The sequence below is a fragment of the Colobus angolensis genome, unplaced genomic scaffold (genome assembly GCF_000951035.1).
Source record: "Colobus angolensis palliatus isolate OR3802 unplaced genomic scaffold, Cang.pa_1.0 Scaffold146, whole genome shotgun sequence".
NCBI classification, from domain to species: Eukaryota; Metazoa; Chordata; class Mammalia; order Primates; family Cercopithecidae; genus Colobus; species Colobus angolensis.
The window spans coordinates 3337623-3355886 of NW_012114555.1; the positions used below are offsets into that span (position 1 = coordinate 3337623).

At 45.1% G+C, this 18264-nt stretch overlaps 1 long non-coding RNA gene and 1 pseudogene across 1 annotated transcript in view; both read right to left on the reverse strand.

Moving 5' to 3' along the window:
* Positions 1-8333: 8333 nt before the first annotated feature.
* Positions 8334-10450, reverse strand: LOC105507249 (annotated as a pseudogene).
* Positions 10451-12411: 1961 nt separating this feature from the next.
* LOC105507223 overlaps positions 12412-18264 on the reverse strand; it is a 13145-nt gene continuing 7292 nt past the window's right edge. The window contains exon 2 of the long non-coding RNA XR_001001059.1: positions 12412-12629. This is a non-coding gene — a long non-coding RNA (uncharacterized LOC105507223). The remainder of the gene's footprint in view (positions 12630-18264) is intronic.

The window sequence follows — 18264 nt, forward strand, 5'->3', positions numbered from 1 at the left end:
AATAAAATAAAATAAAATAAAATAAAATAAAATAAAAACAACAGAAAATTAAATAAATTAAAAAATTAAAAAGACAAACAGTGCATGTTTGCCCCACACCTGCCCGGTCACCAGTGCTTTCTGCTCTAGTGGATGGTGTCACCATTTCCCAAGCTTCCTGAACCAGCTGTCCAAGGGTTGCCTCTGCTTCTTCCCTCACCCCAAATCCAATCAATCAATCTCCAAGCCCAGTCTATCCTGCGTGGATAATCCTCATCTCTCCAGTCCCTAGAGCAGACCACTGTCACCCAACTGGTGATCTCATTTCCCACATCCCCCTCCAATCCAATCCCACATCACAGCCAAAATGATGCTTCTACAGCACAAATCTGGCCACTCTTCCTAATCTGCAGTGGCTCCCCCTTGACTCCAATACAAAGCCAAACTTCTTTTGACAGCTTATGAAACTCCCTGATCCAGCCCCTACCTACCCCTCCAGCCATCAGCTTTGACATTTTCCCTCTGCCATTTAACAAAAATCTGTTGAGCTCCTAATGTGAGCCAAGCACTGGGAGAATAAGAAGACAACATGATTTCTGCTCTTATGAGGACTACACTGGCCTGGGTGGCTCCTTTTTATCTTTGAGATAACAACTTAAATGTCAGTTCCTCAAGGCAATGCTCCTTCTTTCTTTGAGTCGCTTGGTGTGTGTCTCCAGAATGCCTTGCCCTTATCTACCATAACTTATCCCACACTTGATTGCTGCTCAACCTCTCTCTTTGCTGCCAGGGCCATGGGGATGGGCACTGGCTCTCTTGCTCTTCTTTGTGTCCCCGGCACCCAGTGTGGTGCATAGTAGATATTCAAAAAGTAGTTGAGGCTGGGTGCAGTGGCTCATGCCTGTAATCTCAGCAATTTGGGAGGCCGAGGCAGGTGGATCATGCAAGCTCATGAGTTCGAGACCAGCCTGGACGACGTGGTGAAACCCCAGCTCTAAATATATATATATTAGATGGAGTGTGGTGAGGCATGCCTGTAGTCCTAGCTACTCAAGAGACTAAGGTGGGAGGATGGCTTGAGCCCAGGAAGCGGAGGCTACAGGGAGCTGAGATTGTACCACCGCACTCCAGCCTAGGGGATAGAGCCAGACTTTGTCTAAAAAAAATAATAATAATAATAATTGTTGATGCCAGGTGCAGTGGCTCACTCCTGTAATCCCAGCACTTTGGGAGGCCAAAGTGAGAGGACCACTTGAGGCCAGGAGTTCAATACCAGCCTTGGCAACATAGCAAGATTCCGTATCTATTAATAAAACATTTAAAAAATTAACCAGACGTGGTGACACACACCTGTAGTCCCAGTTGCTCAGGAGGCTGGATGGGAGGATCACTTGAGCCTAGGAGGTCGAGGCTGTAATGAGCCCTGACTCTACCACTGAACTCAAGCCTGGGTAACAGAACAAGACTCTGCCTCTGAAAATGAATAAATAAATATTTAAAAATACAAACAAAAAGTGATCAATGAAAGCCAGGCATGGTGGCACATGCCAACAGTCCAGCTATTCAGGAGGTTGTGGTAGGAGTTCAAATTCAGCCTAGGCAAACTAGCAAGACCCCATCTTTAATTTATATGGATATAAATATGTATATATGGCCAGGTGCGGTGGCTCATGCCTGTAATCCCAGCACTTTAGGAGGCTGAGGTGAGAGGATCACCTGAGGTTGGGAGCTCGAGACCAGCCTAAGCAACATGGAGAAACCCCGTCTCTACTAAAAATACAAAATTAGCTGGGCGTGGTGGTGCATGGCTGCAATCCCAGCTACTCAGGAGACTGAGGCAGGAGAATTGCTTGAACCTGGGAGGCGGAGGTTGCAGTGAGCTGAGATTGCACCATTGCACTCCAGCCTGGGTAACAAGAGCAAAACTCCATCTCAAAAAAAAAAAGTATATATCATATATATAATCAATAAATAATAGTTGATAAATGAATGTATAAATATATGAATGAATAGCACTATACTTATTAAATAATCATACTTCTGGTTTTCCCCCAAGACTGTATGCTTTATTTATTTATTTATTTATTATTTATTTATTTTGAGACAGGAAAGGTCATGTGGTATTTATATTTTTCTCCCAGTAGCTGCCACATTGATACTCAGCGAGTCTTGGCTGGATGGATGGAGAAGTGTGTCCCTGTGTGGAAAAATGAGAGTCAGGAAGGATGGTCAAAGTAGAAAGGCAGTTCCTTTAAAGACCAAGGTAAATGTGGGCGTCCCTAGAACTTGCAATCACTTGATCTACCTACTCTTCAGAGAGGCATGGAGTTCCTTGGTTCTCAGTGTTTGCTGAACATGAAGTCATGTGGGGAGGTTGATAAAATACCAATTTCAAGGCCTCTCCCTCAGAGATTCCAATTCAATGGGCAATGGGTCTGGGATGAGGGTTGGACACTGGATTTTTTATTTTTTTTTTAGAGATGGGGTCTTACTCTGTTGCCCAACCTAGTCTCAGACTCCTGGACTCAAGCAATCCTTCCACCTCAGTCTCCAGAGTCACTGGGATTACAGGAACAAGCCTCTGCACCTGGCTAGAAAATAGTTGTTGGTTTTTTTTTTTGTTGTTGTTAGACAGGGCCTCACTCTGATGCCCAGGCTAGTCTTGAATTCCTGGCCTCAAGCCATCCTCCTGCCTCTGCCTCCCAAAATTCTGGGATTACAGGCATGAGCCACTGCACCCAGCTGAGCTGAAAATGAATTTTTTTTTTTTTGAGACAGGATCTCACTCTGTTGCCCAGGGTGGCGTACAGTGGCACAACCTCAGCTCACTGCAGCCTCAACTGCCTGGGCTCAGGTCATCCTCCTACCTCAGTCTCCTGAGTAACTAGGACCACAGGCGTTCACCACTACACCTGGCTAATTTTTTATTTTTAGTAGAGACAGTATTTCGCCATATTGCCCAGGCTGGTCTTGAACTCCTGGGCTCAAGCAATCCACCCTCGGCCTTCCAAAGTGCTATGATTACAGGCATGAGCCACTGCACCTGGCCCAAAAATGGAATTAAAAAAAAAAAAAAGCTTCCTGGTCAGCCTAGTCAACATAACAAGACCCCATCTCTATTAAAAGTTAAAAAAAAAAAGTAGCCAGATGTGGTGGTGCACCCCTGTAGTTCCAGTGACTTGGGAGGTGGGAAGATTGCTTGAGCCCAGAAATTTGAGGCTGCAGTGAGCTGTAGTTGTGCCACTGCTCTCCAGACTGGGTGACAGAAGGAGACCATCTAAAAAACAAACAAGCAAAAAAAAAAAAAAAAAAAAGCTTCCTCATGATTTTAATGTGCAACCAGAGCTGGAGAGTTTTGGGGCCTCCTGGAATTTATAAGGCTTTGGTCAGATCCAGGCATGCAGATATACAGACAGTCTGCCTGGAACTGTTGGGTATCTGCTACAGATCGAGACTATGACATAATCAGAGGTGAAACCAAGGAAACAAACTCAGAGAAAGAAACCAGGACCAATTCACCATCCCTCATAGAGATACATGTATTGAATTAATGAATTAATACATAGTCTGTAATGGTACTCCACCTTTCTTCTGATTAGAAAGAAAAGAGAAAGAAGGTCAAACGTGGTGGCTCAGGCCTGTAATACCAGCACTTTGGGAGGCTGAGGCAGGCAGATTATTTGAGGTCAGGAGTTCAAGGTCAGCCTGGCCAACATGATGAAACCCCATCTCTACTAAAAATACAAAAATTAGTTGGGTAAGGTGGAAGGCGCTTGTAATCCCAGCTACTTGGGAAGCTGAGGCAAGAGAATCGTTTGAACCCGAGGTCATGGAGGTTGCAGTGAGCTGTGATCCCACCACTGCACTCCAGCCTGGGTGACAGAGCGAGACTCAGTCTCAAATAAATAAATGAATGAAAATTAACTGAGTGTATTGGCACACAGTTGTAATCCCAGCTACTCAAGACGCTGAGGCAGGAGAATCACTTGAACCCAGAAGGCAGAGGTTGCAGTGAGCTGAGATCGGGCCATTATACTCCAGCCTGGGTGACAGAACGAGATTCCGTCTCAAAAAGTAGAAATTTGGACACAAACACGAGGACCCTGTGAAGACACAGGGAGAAGATAGCCACCTAGAAGCCAAGGAGAGAGGCTTCAGAAGAGACCAACCCTGCCAACACCTTGATTTCAGACTTCTAGCCTAGAACTGAAAGAAAATACATTTCTGTTATTTAAGCCACATAGTATGTGGTACTATGTTTGGCAGCCCTGGCAAACTAATACACAGCTATAAATAAGACCAAGTCCCTGTCCTCTAACACCGCTATTCATCAAGCATTCATTTTGTGAGGCTGAGTGAATAATTTTTACATATATATCTATTGCTATTTTTCAAAGCTATGTAATCACTGTGAATTTCATTCAAAAGGCCTTCATCGAAAGAGTCTTTTGGGGGGAGGGGGGAGGGAGAGCATCAGGATAAAAAGTTAATGTGTGTGGGGTTTAATACCCAGGTAAGGGATTGATAGGTGCGGCAAACCATCTTGGTACACATTTACCAGTGTAACAAACCTGTACATCCTGAACGTGTATCCTGGAACTTAAAATAAAATAAAATAAGAAAGAGTCTCTTAATTCTTTTTTTTTTGAAACGGAGTCTTGCTCCGTCGTCCAGGTTGGAGTGCAGTGGCGTGATGTAATCTCCGCCTCCTGGGTTCAAGCAATTCTCCTGTCTCAGCCTCCTGAGTAGCTGGGACTACAGGCGCATGCCTGGCTAATTTTGTTTTTTTTTAGTAGAGATGGGGTTTCACATGTTGGTCAGGCTGGTCTTGAACTCCTGACCTCAAGTGATCCACCCACCTCAGCCTCCCAAAGCACGGGCATTGCAGGCGTAAGACACTGTGCCCAGACTGAAATATTTCTTGTAGAGATGGGGGTCTCCGGCTGGGCGCAGTGGCAGGCGCCTATAATTCCAGCTACTTGAGAGGCTGAGGCAGGACAGTCGCTTGAATCCAAGAGGCCGAGGTTGCAGTGAGCCGAGATCGCACCATTGCACTCGGCCTGGGCAACAAGAGCGAAACTCGTCTCAAAAACAAACAAACAAAAACTACACACACAAAAAAAAGAGAGATAGGTGTCTCACTATGTTACCCAGGCTGGTCTTGAACTCCTGGGCTCAAGCAGTCCTTCTGCCTCAGTGACACAAAGTGCTGGGATTATAGGCATGAGCCGCCACACCCGGCCAAGTCTCTTAATTTTAAGTGGCATTTTATCATTGTGCATATTTGTACTAAAGAACGTTTCAGTTGGATACTAGCTTGCCTTTAACACTTCCCTAATACTTGCTAAGTTTCCTTTATAAGCAGTAGAAAGGAAGCCACAGGCTCAGAACCTTCTTCAAGAAGAAATACCTGCATAGAAGTGAATAACATTGCTGTTTTATTTTTTCCATTATATGCACTTTCAGGGTTACTTCTATCTAAATACAAAGTGATAATAATTTTCCTTTTGTCACAGTAATAGCATGTTTTCATTTCAAATAATTTTTTTGGCAAAAAGCAAGTGATTAGGCTTTAAGAATGAATATTCAATAAATAATAGTAATGTGATTTGTGTATATTGCAAAATCATGATGATGGTATGAAAATGATAGAAAATTGGAAAATACTGAATGAGGTGATTTCTGTGCTCCCCTACTAAACAATCAGAGAAATTGCTAGCTTTATCAGTTTTATTCATGTATTCACTTACTCATTCCACTGACACTGATTAAGCCCACCCTAGCTTCCAGATGTTATATTAAGCATTTTCCCACAAAATATCTATTTCATTGCAAAAATAGATGAGAAATACACACAGAACCATCTTTGTCTCATTCATTGCTGTATTCCAGCACCTAGCACACTGTGAAGGCACTCAAAACTTTGCCTTTGCGTTATAGGGGCATTTTTGAGTCGAGATTCAATTTTTTTTTTTTTTTTTTTTTGAGACAGGGTCTTGCTTTGTTGCCTTGCTCGAGTACAATGGCACAATCATAACTCACTGCAGCCTCGACCTCCTGGCCTCACGAAATCCTCCCTCCTTAGCTCCCCCACCAATCCCCACCCTCCACCAAATAGATGGGATTACAGGGGCATACCACCATGCCTGGCTAATTTTTTTTTTTTTTTTTTTTTGAGACAGGGTCTCACTCTGTCATCCAGCCTGGATTGCAGTTGCGGGATCACTGCTCACTGCAGCAGCACTGAACTCCTGATCTCAAGCAATCTTCCCGCCTTGGCCTCCCAAAGTGCTGCGATTACAGACATGAGACACCACGCCCCAGCCAGGCCAGGGGTTTCACCATGTCAGCCAGGCTGGTCTCAAACTCCTGACCTCAAGTGATCCTCCCACCTCGGCCTCCCAAAGTGCTGGTATTACAGGCATAAGACACTGTGCTCGGCCCACTTAGGCAAATTATAACCCCCTTAGGCTCCCAATCCCATCTCGCCTCTACTTTAAAGCCTAATGTGACCTTCTCAGTGGAGAGAGACCCCTTCTTCCTCAGAACTCCTGCTCATTTAGAGTTTGTATACATAACATGGAGTCTCAACAGAAGCAATGATACAATTGCCTCTTCTATTATTACCTCCAAATGGTTTATCTAATTTCCTTGTGTAGACTATGAGCTCCTTGGTGACAGAATCGCTTCCATTTTATGTGCTCTGTCACAGGGCTCCAAAAAAGTCCCCCTTGTTCTAGAGATAACCAAAATCAATTTCTGTTGCTTGCAACCAAACTACTCCCTAACTTATCCACCATGAACCAGGGGTGGGAAAAAAATTTTTGAATTAAGTTAAATAAATGCTCCTAAGGACAACTTAATAGTCACACATGTTGCTTAAGAGATTCCCTTACATCTCAGGCAGGGCCTATTTACTTGTATTTTAAATTCATTCTTCACAAGCTCAGTTATGCAGTTTTTATCAAAGTTTTAAATGAATATTAGGAAAACAGCTGCGGCAGGTGCTTCCATGAGAGAAAGAGCTGAGAGCCCAGCCAAAACGAAGAGAGAAAAGCCACACGTGGCAGAGACGGCCAAAAATTCAACAATCGCAGTGATTTGGGTAGAGGTTAAAAAAAAAAAAAATTCGTGAGCTCAATAGGACTGGATGATAGCCCAGTATAATAGGCAGTGTTCCTGATGGTGCCCTGAGTCATTCAGCAGGTTTAATTTTCTGGTATCTTCTATCTGCAGATAGCATGGAACTGAATAATTCATTTTAGAAAATTTCTAACCCAATGTCTACTTAAGAAAAAAAAAAAAGGTGTGGGACTCTGTAGAAGGTTCACACTTGAAGAAATTCATACATTCATGGATCTCTTCATTCAACACATATTTATTGAGCACCTACCCTGGACCAGGCACTGTCCTAGCTCGAGGATAGATGGATGATCAAGACAGATGAAGTAGATGCAGTGGGACACCCCTATAGTCCCAGCTACTCAGGAAGCTGAGGCAGGAGGATTGTTTGAGCTTGAGAGTTTGAGACCAGCCTGGGCAACATAGTAAGACCCTGTCTCTAAAAAAGAGACAAATTAGATTCCTGGCATTTATTTTATTATTTATTTATTTATTTGAGACAGAGTCTTGCTCTATCACCCAGGCTGGAGTATAATGGCACCATCTCAGCTCTCTGCAACCTCCACCTCCTGGGTTCAAGCAATTCTCCTGCCTCAGCCTCCCGAGTAGCTGGGATTACAGGCACCCGCCATCATGCCGAGTTTATTTTTGTATTTTTGTAGAGAAAGGGTTTCACCATGTTGGCCAGGCTGGTCTTGAACTCCTGAGCTCAGGCGATCTGCTCGCCTCAGTCCCAAAGTGCTGGGATTGCAGGCGTGAGCCACCTCACCCAACCTGCAGTTTATTTTAGATGGGGAAAAGACCATAATCAAAGAAACACTTAAATAAACAGGATTCTTTTATTTTATTTATTTTTTGCAAGTGGTTTTATTTACATACCGCCTTTTAAAAGGTCACTAAAGTTAACTGGACAATAAACTAGGCAGACATTGCTTTACAAAAAAAAAAAAAAAAAAGGAAGGAAAGCTCAAAATGTCACTCATAGAGAACCCACAGTTCAGTTTTATTCACAACAAAGAGAAAAGAAACTTTCGATCATACTAGAGGAAACTCAGCCATAAGTTTGGAATCTGCACTCAAACTACACATACAGTGAGGACGATATTCTGCTGATACAATTGATAGGCTGCTGTGCTTGTCTACTGTTTGTCTGATATTGACAATTATAAACAAGGCAGTGCAACCAGTGTTTGAAACAATCCTTACAGTGTGACAGTGTCAGGCACAACATTTCACGTCTCTTCACACCGCTGGTTCTCTTTGGGTACCTGGGCTTCCTCCTGTTCAGCAGAGTCAGTTTTGGTATCGATGGAAGACTGTTCATGCGAATCTCCTCAGAAGGTTTCCCCTTGATCAAATGGGCAACAGTCTTGCATGGAACATCAAACAGACCTTTGATGTCTAAGTAGTTTACAGCCAAAATGACTTCAAAAAGTGTCCCTGGGTCAACTTTCAGGAATTCTTGGTCCCAAACAGGGATAGCATCTGTTCGCTTTTCTTAGTTCTCATCAGCCTCTGGAGGAGCAGGAGGATCATCCTTTTGGTTGGTGAACCACTGAATTGCCTTTTTTTTAAAAAAAAAATTGTTATTATTATTTATTTATTTTTGAGATGGAGTCTTGCTCTGTGGCCCAGGCTGGAACGCAATGGCATGATCTCAGCTCACTGCAACTTCCAGCTCCTGGGTTCAAGTGATCCTCCTGCCTCAGCCTCCTGAGTAGCTGGGACTACAGGCATGCTGCCACCATGCCTGGCTAACTTTTGTATCTTTAGTAGAGACGGAGTTTCACCATCTTGGCCACGCTGGTCTCGAACTCCTGATCTCATGTGATCTGCCGGCCTCAGCCTCCCAAAGTGCTGGGATTACAGGCATAAGCCACCGTGCCTAGCCTGAATGACCTTTTTAATATTGCTGCATTAACATTTGGCAGAGGAAGTGGGTCATTATCTCCTTCATCATTCATTCCCAAATCTTCCAACATGATCTTGAGAGTCACAGATTGTTTGGCAATTTCCACATCAACTTCAAATATCTCTCCATCAGAACTCAGCAACTTAATTGAAGGTATTATGGGTGTTGGTTCTTAAGGAGACAGCCAGCTAGAGGCTAAGGAGAGCTTGATGGCCTCAGCAGAGAAACAGGAAAGGCAGAGGACGGGGCCTCTGTAGCGATGCAGCATCTGCTCAAGCAGGATCATTTTAAATAGCAATGTGTTATACTAAATATGGAAATATATCAGAGTGATATTATAGTAGATAGCTCTTGGGTGGAGGGGAGATAAATTATATTGGGTGATCTGAGGAAGAACATTTAAAGTCATTCCTTTCTCCACTTTATTATTTTTTGAAAAAAATTTAGGACTGGGTGCTGTGGGAGGGATGACCTGGGAGGAATGACCTTCCCAGCACTTTGGAAGGCCAAGATGGGCAGATCGCTTGAGCTCAGGAGTTTGAGACCAGCCTGGGCAAAATAGTGAGACATCATCTCTACCAAAAACATAAGAAATTAGCCGGGCGTGGTGGCGCATGCCTGTAATTCCTGCTACTCGGGAGGTTGAGGTGGGAGAAGCACTAGAACCAGGGAGGCAGAGGTTGCAGTGAGCCGAGACTGTGCCATTGCACTCCAGCCTGGGTGACACAGCGAGACTCTGTCTCAAACAAACAAACAAATAAAAAACCTATTTTTAATTATTATGCATACATTAAGTTGTACATAGTTATGGGAACTTCCTGCATTTATACCCTCCTAAATCCCAGAGGTACCTGTTTTCAGCTGGAAGACACTTTGCCTCAGAGAGCTATTGACAGCTTCCCTGAGCTGGAGAGAAGGAAACAAAATAACCACATCCTTTTGTCAAAGAGATATTTGAGTAAAGTTAACAGTCCTGGCTTCTAGAAGGAAGTTTTTTTGCAGTACCTAGATCAACACATCCTGTAGCCAATCTGAAAGGCTGTCCAAGCAGGACCCAGAACATAAGTCAGCAAGGGGTTAAGGGCTCTCAGTGGAGAAGGCGGTTTTATTCCCCTGGTTTAGCCGTCAGGGGCTCGGCCCCCACACGCAAGAGTTGATAACCAAACAATGACTGTCACTAATTCACGGAAGGTTTGAAGCTGTTTTAGCCCCGATGTGCTCTGTGCTCAGTCGTCCAGAAGTTACCTAGGGTGGAGGCGTTTCATGGTCTGACACTTTGACACAAAGCCATGTGATGAGCAATCTCTCAATGATTCCTCCAAGGCCAGCAACTGTCCCACCCTGGCTGCCAAGTACAATCTATGACCCCCATGCATGCCCTCCAACTGCCGACTCTCTCAGCAAACTTACTTCTTTGTCTGTCAGAATATCTGGCATTTTCCCCTAAAGGCTGGTTATAAAACTTCCACCTGCTTCCAGCAAAAATATTCAAGCAGATTCCAATTTTGCTTCACATGCCGCAGGAATGTGAATAATCCCATTTAGGAAGATGCTTGATTAAGTTTTGAGAATCCAAATCAACTTGGTCATTCTTCAACCCCTAGAGCAGGACTTCAAGAGAAAAAACACTTCTTCATCAACTATTGCCCAGAGAGGAGTCTCGTTAGGCTGGTTCCAAACACAAGGAGTTCCTGTAAGAGGCAGTGATGCGATTTCCACATACGAAGTCCCTTAGACCAGTGCACACTCTTTGGCCCCAGTGAACATGTGCTCCAGGAGACAGCTGGCCTCTGACAAAAACCAATGTCCCCAATGCAGAGAGAAGAGAGGGCCTGTATCATCAGGGCTGTTATGTCATTCATCCTTCCAGCTGTCCAGCCTTTTAGGTGGAAAGACTCATAAACCAAATTCATTGAGACATTACCTATATGAAAATTGTGTTATTGGCTGAGTGCAGTAGCTCATGCCTGTAATTCCAACATTTTGGGAGGCTGAGACAGGAGGATCATTTGAGGCCAGGACTTCAAGACCAGTCTGGGCAACATAAGGAGACCCTGTTTCAATTTTCTAAAATTCTAAAGAAAAATAAAAATATGTTATTACATTATTTAACAGGTTGGTAGCAAAGTCTCTCTCTGATCTCCCCCTGCCAACTGCTGTGGTAACTCCCTCCTGCAGAAAGCTATGAAAGAAGAAGGCTGGGCCAGGCACGGTGGCTCAAGCCTGTAGTCCTAGCACTTTGGGAGACCAAGGTGGGTGGATCGCCTGAGGTCAGGAGTTTGAGACCAGTCTGGCCAACATGGTAAAACCTTGTCTCTACTGAAAATACAAAAATTAGCCATGAGTGGTGACGCACGCCTATAATCCCAGCTACTCGGGAGGCTGAGGCAGGAGAATCGCCTGAACCCGGGAGGAAGAGTTTGCAGTGAGCTGAGATCGTGCCACCGCACTCCAGCCTGGGTGACAGAGAACAACACCATCTCAAAAGTTAAATTAAATTAAATTAAAATTTAAAAATAAAAGAAAGGAGAAGCCTGGCGGCTCTGAGAACAGGTACCTCTGTCCTTGTAGTTCCTGTGCCTGTCTCCCAAACCTGAGCTAAGACAAGCACATGGCTTCAAGGTGGCAGAGTCGTCATCACAGCTGGGAAGAGAAGAAAAGCCCTTGCTTTAAGACCTGCACTGGGTACCTTGAAAACTGGTGTGTTTCAACAGACAAGAATTTCCTTGCTAAATTCTTTTTTGTTGTTGTTTTTGTTGCTGTTTTTGAGACAGAGTCTCGCTCTGTCCCCCAGGTTGGAGTGCAGTGGTGCGATTCTCCTGCCTCAGCCTCCTGAGTAGCTGGGATTGCAGGCGTGAGCCACTGCACTCGGTCCCCCCTTGCTAAATTCTATCAAAGGAATATTTTCCCCACAGGGGTACCCGGTGTGATCTCGCATATATGAATACCTAAATAGTTTCCCTCCATTACTGCCGAGGTGGAACTAAGGGGCCTATAAAGTGTGAAATGAGAAATGGTTGCTGTGCGGTTTAATGCTAATTACCACTCAGGTGATGTGGCTAAGGCTTCCACATTCTTACAGCTCCTGAAATCAGAATCTGGTTAGTGGCTATTTTAAGACTGCATTATAAAACCTGCCTCCAAATGCTTTCTAAATAAGGAGACTGTTATGGGCTGCCACTCATCTTTCCCTCCTGTTAATCCTTTCAAGGATTTATGTTGTATACACAAGGTGACTACTAACCAATTAAAACATTAAGGACATTATTTAATTTGAATGATTTAGTTGAACTTTAGAAGAATCCTCCTTCCCCACCATCCCTCTACGTCTTTTAATTTAAGTACCTGAATTCTATCACAGTCTATTAAAGGCATAAATAAATAAGTTCTAAGTCTACTGATAAAAGCTAGGGAAATGGTTTTCATTTTTAAATAACATATTTGTGTTAGAATGATTGGCTTATTACAGAAATAAAAACAATTGTGAACCCTAGACTTTCTCTTCCCAAGTTGTGCTGTTTTAATTGCTTCAGCCGTAGGATAACCAATCCACTCATTTTGTTCTATTTTCCAGGTTTCCAACCTGCCATATTTATGCTAAAAATCACTGGTGATTCTGCAAGACAAAAAAACATTTAGTGACATGTAGGTCTCCCAATATCTTTGCTGAGTTACAGAATTACTAATAACATGCATAGTCTTCCCCTCCAAGCTAACTTTCTTCTTGTGTCCATATATCTATCTGCCCAAAGTCAGAATCTAATTAGTCATCTTAGAATATTGTTTCGACTTTGCAAAAAAAGAAAAAAGAACATTGTTTCAACTCTAATACCCACTCAACCTGCACCCAATCCAATCAATCAACAGCCCAAGTTGATCCCATCTCTGAATTAACTCTTTTTTTTGTTTGTTTGTTTAATAGAGATGAGGTCTCACTATGTGGCCCAGGCTGGTCTCAAACTCCTAAGCCCAAGGAATCCTCCCGCCTCAGCCTCCCTAAGTGACGAGATTACAGCACCTAGGCAGCCACTGCACCCAGCCTGAATTAACTCTTTAACCCCCTTTTTCTTTTTTCTGAGACAGAGTCTCACTCTGCTGCCCAAGCTGAGGTGCAGTGGCATAATCTCCATTCATTGCAACCTCAGACTCCAGGGCTCAAGCGATTCTCCTTCCTCAGCCTCCTGAGTAGCTGGGACCACAAGCCTGTGCCACCAATGTCTGGCTATGTTTTGTATCTTTGATAGAGACAGGGTTTCACTGTGTTAGACAGGCTGGTCTCAAACTCCTGACCTCAAGTGATCTTCCCTCCTTGGCCTCCCAAAGTGCTAGGACTACAGGCGTGAGCCCCCACACCCAGCCCTGAATTAACTATTGAATCCACACCCCCTCCCCAGGCCTAGTACCACTGTTGTAGCTCAGGACCTGGCTGTGCCTCACCAGAATAGTGTGTGTAATAACCCAATGGGTTCACCTTGACCGCTGCCTAGCCAGAGCCAATTTATCAAGACAGGAAGAATTGCAATAGAGAAAACAGTAAAGAGTAATTCACGCAGAGTTAGCTACGCAGGAGACTGGAATTTTATTATTACTCAAATCAGTCTCCCTGAACATATGGGAATCAGAGTTTTTAAGGACAATTTGGTGGGTGGGGGGACAGCCAGTGAGTCAGGAGTGTTGATTGGTTGGGTCAGACATGAATTCACCTGGGTGAGTTCCACAAGAACACAGATGGATGGGGGCCACAGGATCAGTTGAGCCAATTTATCGATCTGGGTGGTGCCAGCTGATCCGTCAAGTGCAGGGTCTGCAAAATATCTCAAGCACTGACCTCAGGCTTTACAAAGTGATGCTATCTCCAGGAACAATCTGAGGAGGGTCAGAATCTTGTAGCCTCCAACTGCATGACTCCTAAACCATAATTTCTCATCTTTTGACTAATTTGTTAGTCTACAAAGACACTCTCATCCCCAGGCTTGGAGGTTTGGCTTGCTCTTGGCTCACTGCACCCTCTGCCTCCCAGGTTCAAGCAATTCTCCTCCCAAGTAGCTGGGATTACTGGCATGAGCCACCACACCCAGCTAATTTTTGTATTTTCAGTAGAGATGGGGTTTCACCATGTTGGTCAGGCTGGTCTCGAACTCCTGATCTCGTGATCTGCCTGCCTCGGCCTCCCAAAGTGCCAGGGTTACAGGCATAAGCCACCGTGCCCAGCCTGTTTTGGGAGGCTTTGAGACAGGGTCTTACTCTGTCACTTAGGTTGGAGTGCAGTGGCACGATCCCAGCTCACTGCAGCCTTGACCTCTTGGGTTCAAGCGATCATCCCGCCCCCCAGCCTCCTAAGTAGCCGAGCCTACAAGCACGCACCACCACATCCAGCTAATTTTTGTGTATTTTGTAGAGGCAGGGTTTCGCTATGTTGCCCAGGCTGGTCTTGAACTCCTGGCTCAAGTGGTCCACCCACCCTGGCCTCTCAAAATTCTAGGATTACAGGCGTGAGCCACCACTGCACCCAGCCACGTGATGTTCTAAACACAAATCAGAACCCTAGCTTCGCGTCCACCATATACAGAGTCCATGGTCTTTGGAATGGCCCATTGAGGACATTTCTTGCCTCCCCCAGGCCAACTTGGGACCCCCAGACCTTCACGTATGTCTCGTGCACTGAGGATTCCACAGCATTTTAATTCTTTGCTTGCAAAATTATCTCCCTCAAGGCCGAGCACAGTGGTTCACACTTGTAATCCCAGCACTTTGGGAGACCGAGGCAACAGATCTCTTGAGGCCAGGAGTTCGAGACCAACCTGGGCAACAGGGTGAAGCCCTGTGGCTACTAAAAAAAAAATACAAAAATTAGCTGGGTGCGGTGGCACATGTTTGTAATCCCAGCTCCTTGGGAGGTTGAAGTGGGAAGATTGCTTGAACCTGGGAGGTTGCAGTGAGCCAAGATCCTACCACTGCACTCCAGCCTGGGTGACAGAGGCAGACCTCATCTCAAAACACAAACACACAAACTATCTGCCTCACTAGACTATGAGCATCCTAAAGGAGGGAACTCTGTTTTTCCCAGCACCCCACACCGAGAAAATGGTTTAAAAACAAACAAACAAAAGATTGCTTGTAGATAAAAAGAAAAGGCCAGGCATGGTAGCTCACTCCTGTAATCCCAGCACTTTGGGAGGTTGAGGCAGGTAGATCACCTGAGGTTAGGAGTTGGAGACCAGCCTGACCCACATAAGGAGACCCTGTCTCTAAAAAAGAAACAAAGAATAGAAGATGGGCAATAGGAAGCCCACTGAGCTTCACATATTGTGATAGTCCACAAATATGTCTTGTCAGCCTGCTCACCTAACTTCCCAGCATGAAAAAGGGGATTGCAGTAGAGTGACCATTGCCGCATCCAGTCTATTTGGAGAGAATCCCCTAGCAGCAGGCCAGCTTTGAGTATGTGTGACCTATACCATCACACAGGATCCCACACTTAAAAAGCCCTTACATTTAATTTAACGCTCTTCTGTTACTATCTTGAAATTCTTTTTTTTTTTCTTTTTTTTGAGATGGAGTCTCACTTTGTCGCCCAGGCCGGAATGCAGTGGTGCGATCTCGGCTCACTGCAACCTCCGCCTCCCAGGTTCAAGCGATTCTCCTGCCTCAGCCTCCTGAGTAGCTGGGACTACAGGTGCGTGCCACCACACCAGCTAATTTTTCATTTTTAGTACAGATAGGATTTCACCATGTTGTCCAGGCTGGTCTCAAACTCCTGACTTCGGGTGATCCGCCCACCTCAGCCTCCCAAAGTGCTGGGATTACTGGCATGAGCCACTGCGCCCGGCCTCAGCCATCACGCCTGGCTGAAATTCTTTGTGGGTGTTTGTTTGTTTGTTTTTGAGATGGAGTTTTGCTCTTGTTGCCCAGGCTGGAGTGAAATGGTGCTATCTTGGCTCACCGCAACCTCTGCCTCCCAGGTTCAAGCGATTCTCCTGCCTCAGCCTCCTGAGTAGCTGGGATTACAGGCATGCGCCACCATGCCTGGCAAATTTTGTATTTTTTTTTTTTTTTTAGTAGAGACAGGGTTTCACCATGTTGTCCAGGCTGGTCTCAAACTCCTGACCTCAGGTGATCCACCCACCTCAGCCTCCCAAATTGCTGGGATTACAGGCATGAGCCACCGCGCCCAGCCCGAAATTCTTAATAACTTATTAACAATGAGCTCACATTTTCTATCAGCACTGAGTTCTGCAAATTCTGTAACTGGTCCTGCCTAGTGGATATGGAAATCGTAAGGGCTGGGGACTCAGATCCTCCTGCTTCCTACTCCCCGTCTCATCCTCTCATGCATGTATTCACCAAGCAGTCATTATCTGCAGACTGAATGAATACTTTTAGTGTTTCTATTTACTGCTATTTTTCAGGGTTATGTCGTCAAATTTTTTTTTTTTTTTTTTGGAGACAGAGTCTCGATCTGTCGCCCAGGCTGAAGTGCAGTGGTGGGATCTCAGCTCACTGCAGCATCTGCCTCTCGGGTTTAAGCAATTCTCCTGCCTCAGCCTCCAGAGTAGCTAGGACTGCAGGCTTCCGCCACCACGACCGGATAATTTTTGTATTTTTAGTAGAAATGGAGTTTCATCATGTTGGTCAGGATGGTCTCGATCTCTTGACCTTGTAATCTGCCCGCTTCAGCCTCTCAAAGTGCTAGAATTGCAGGCGTGAGCCACCGCGCCCGGCTATATGTTATCACTACTGAATTTAATAAAATACATATTTATTTGAAAGAGTTTCTTAATTTTATGTGACATTTTATCTATGAGTATATCTTCTACCCAAGAAAGTCCTCGTTAGGTACCAGCCTGTCTCTAACAGTTTTCTAACACTTGCTAAGTTCCCTTTGTAACTTAGAGGAGGCTACAGGTTGAGAACCTTTCCCAAGCGGAAATATCTGATTAGAATTGAACAGCTCCTGGTGGTACTTTTCACCTCCTGGGAGCCAGGAGCCCAAGCACACCTAAGCACTGTCACTTAGATGCTACTACCCAGGAGATGAAGAGGTGATAAGAAGCTCTCCCAGGGAGATCACAGTCGCAGTATCCCTACTGGCCATCACCTGCAGGACTCCTCTCCACAGCTCCTTCTCAGCTCCCACTCATCTTCCCAACTTGCACTTTTGGGCAGCCACTGATTTCCAGAGCCCCCACAGACTTCCAATAGATTCCATTTCCATTTGAGGAAGCGTGAGTGGGTTGCTGCTGCTTGTCACATGGGAGAGCTTTCTAAAAAGTGATAAAAATCAAAACTGCTTTTGCTGCAGGTTCTTCTTCCTTTCACTTGTCCCCACCCCTCACATGGTAGTGAGAGATGAAGATAGCTGGGCTTCTGGGTTGGGTGGGAACTTGGGGAACTTTTATGTCTAGCTAAAGGATTGTAAACGCACCAATCAGCACTCTGTAAAATCTCACCAATCAGCACTCTGTGTCTAGCTAAAGGACTGTAAACGCACCAATCAGTACTCTGTAAAATAGACAAATCAGCAGGATGTAGGTGGGGCCAAATAAGGGAATAAAAGCTGGTCACCCGAGCCAGCAGCAGCAATCCACTTGGGTCCCCTTCCACGATGTGGAAGCTTTGTTCTTTTGCTCTTCTCAATAAATCTTGCTGCTGCTCACTCTTTGGGTCTGCACTACCTTTATGAGCTGTAACACTCACCGCAAGGATCCGCAGCTTCATTCCTGAAGTCAGCAAGACCACGAACCCACCGGGAAGAACAAACAACTCTGGACACGCCACCTTTAAGAGCTGTAACACTCACTGTGAAGGTCTGCAGCTTTACTCCTGAAGTCAGCGAAACCACGAACCCACCAGAAGGAATAAACTCCAGACACATCTGAACATCTGAAGGAACAAACTCCAGACACACCATCTTTAAGAGTTGTAACACTTACCACGAAGGTCCACGGCTTCATTCTTGAAGTCAGCAAGACCAAGAACCCACCAGAAGGAATAAATTCCGGACACAGTAGGCAGGAGTGCATGGTGATAGATAACACAGTTGCCTGCCTCCAGGGGCTTCAGCCAAGCTCTGCCCTAGCCCCTGGCCACATGGAGCACACGTTTGGCATTTGACTCAACAGGTAGTTGTTGTTAGTTCCCCACCCTCTCTCTCTACCTGATCCACCTGGGAGTAACATCTAAAGGTTACTTTGGCCTCACCAGGTGCACAGTCTGTCCCAAACCCTTTGTGTGTGTGTGTGTGTGTGTGT